A 2818-nucleotide genomic window follows, 5' to 3' on the forward strand; every position below is an offset into this window, starting at 1 on the left:
CCTTAGGGGCAATTTTGTAATTTACCATAGAGTTTGGGACATATTCGTGAGGCATACCAAAATTGAAGTTACAGTTTTTTCATGGGACATTCAAAGATCAAAGAAGTGGCATTTTTTTTATTGGAGACACCAATGAAACTACTTTCAATGATGTGGATGCAAGGGCATTTACGTCTTTTTGCATGATATATGGTTATTACAGCATCCTACATAGTACTTACGTTTATTCTGATTACAACATTGTGACAGTGAAAAATCTACCCAAACACAAAGCTAATAGAATAGATTTTCAGGTAGAAAGTATAACCTGGCAGCAGAATACAACTTTCTATTTAGGCTAAAGACCAGAAGTTCATCAACTATTATTTTTAGAAACCTGAGAGAGAGATAAGGAAAATATCTACATCAGCACCACCCAAGAAATAAGAATTATAAAATAGATAAGAGAGTGAAAAATGAAACAAAGAAAAGCATCAATCAAGGGTACTACATTTCCTTTTATGAAAATCAGGTTTAAGCATTTCCAATACAATATACCACAACTTCGAGGTAGGTGCAAAATGATGAAATAATTAAAGTATAATGTTGTAATAGTAGAATGTGGAAGTAGAATGTCATGATAATGCTTATAAATAGATTTTATTTATTAAGAAAAAAGATCTAAAGTATAATGTTGTAATAATAGAAATAAATGACAATGATAATGTATGAAAAATCAATAAGCTTGCATATATTTATTAAAACAAAGAATTAGATAATCTTCCTCTCTCGAGTTCTCATTAAACTCAATTGGTTCAAAGTCTTTTCCATTTCCATTTTGTTGTTCTTTGCTCTAGATTTCTGCCACATGTCTAGTTGTCTGATAAAACATTTATTTCTCATCATTTCCCATGGCAGAGAGCAAAGCAGAAAGAACTGTTGAAAGATGGACATTTAGACCAGCACCTGCAACATCCGCAACAACTCCTATAGCATGTGCACTGAAAGCACTAGAAACCATATAATTACCGTGTCTAAGTAACATATAATTAAAGTGTCCAAGTAAAAGCTCCTATAGCATGTGTATTCACCTAAACGTATTTTGAAGCCATGATACCAAAGATGACTACAATGAGAACTTGCCATGTCACTAAGGCCATAATGAAAATCATAGCAAGTAATTCAATACCAGTAGCAATCGAATACACAAACGCAAACGGCATGTCAAAATCAATTACACTCATATCAGATGAGGCCTGACAGGAGATAGTAAATATGTTACCAAAAGGGTAGAAACTAATTAATTGAATTTAGTTACCAAAGAACTCTTACCCTTGTCAGAATTTGTCCAACTGGAGTAGAGTCAAAGAATACCATGGGGGCACATGGAATTGAACCGGTAAAAAGTTTTGTTGAGACATCCAACACAAATTCCAAGTGCCTGTGTCAAATTAAGTTCTGAAACAGTTTCTTCATAATAATAATTCGTAATAAACTAAACCACATTCAGGAATCAATTTTCCAAAGAAGAAAAACTAAACATCCAATGCTCAAATAAGGGCAAAATGGTCACATCACCATTTTCACAAAAACACTTACCCAACTTACCCTTCCCAGGCAGGTCACCCCAACTGACTAAAGATTTAGAACAAGAAACTAAAATCTTCCCACCTCCAGTTTTCAATTGATGCATCCGATTATATACTCCCGAGGGCAAGAATGGAATTTTGAAATACAACACATTTCTCATCATTTTAATTGGCCAATAACTTGCTGCTGCTTGAAGAGAAACAATCACACATTTCATTCCATGCCAAATTATGTCAATCATCTAAAATATTGTAAAATACTAAAATATTGTAAAAGACTACAGATGAATCACCTTTGGAGATCTCAAAAGACCAAAACTTGTAGTAAGATGAAATTGAATACAGATCGAGCTCAGATTGGTACGTATCTCTTCAAAATCTGCTTCCCCGTCACGGCTAATCCCACCGCTATTCCACAAATAGCTCCAGCAACAGCCGCCGACCTAGGGCCCACCGCCGTCTTGTAAAGCACTCCAGTCGCTAATCCAGCCACCACGCATTTCATTCCGATTAACACTAAGTTTCATGGTGTCTCTAGCCTCAGAAGCCTTCATGCCCTATACAAAACATTTCCTGGAGCCAACTACTGTGTCGCTAAGGTCACCGATGCCGGTGTAGTATGTCAAGTTTTCGCCCCATGAACGCCGTTGAGCGATGGATTCCTATTGAAAGAGGTATTCAGGAGATGTGGGAAGTTTATACAGGGTTTGTGCGGGGACTCTATAAGGTCTTGGTAAGGGTTGTATAGCCGACGGTTGTCGTGGAGGTCGTCACTTTCGTTTTGATTTGAAGATCATAGTTGGTAAGACATGTCATAGTTAGGGCTATGATTAGGGTTTCGATCCTTCAAGAATCTGATTCCAAAGGAGAGAGAGAGAGAGAGAGAGAGAGTGTGAGAGAGAGACAGAGAGAGAGAGAGAGAGATAGATAAATAGATAGATAGAGAGATTGAATGCAAAGGTAGAGGAAGACGAACTGCTTAAAGGATTATTACGGTTTTTTAGTAGAGGATTTTAGAGGCGGGGTGTTTAATTTTTTGGTATTTCATTTCCCCCCATGGGCTATTAAAAATCAGAGACCGCGCCTTCCTTAAAAAAATATAAAGCGACACATTTACACGACACACTTTTTTATGATAGATGCCCTCCGTGTTTTTAATTTTTTTTGTTGGACACTAATTTTAGGGCACGCACAAATGTGTGTTCTCTATCCTTGAAATTTTGCAAAATTGACATTATTTTTTACGGCAC

General features: G+C 36.5%; 1 pseudogene; it reads right to left on the minus strand.

Moving 5' to 3' along the window:
- Nucleotides 1-1797: 1797 nt before the first annotated feature.
- LOC111911224 (mitochondrial import inner membrane translocase subunit TIM23-2-like) lies at nt 1798-2361 on the minus strand (annotated as a pseudogene).
- Between the last annotated feature and the right edge of the window lie 457 nt (nt 2362-2818).

Source organism: Lactuca sativa, chromosome 8, assembly GCF_002870075.4.
Source record: "Lactuca sativa cultivar Salinas chromosome 8, Lsat_Salinas_v11, whole genome shotgun sequence".
NCBI classification, from domain to species: domain Eukaryota; kingdom Viridiplantae; phylum Streptophyta; class Magnoliopsida; order Asterales; family Asteraceae; genus Lactuca; species Lactuca sativa.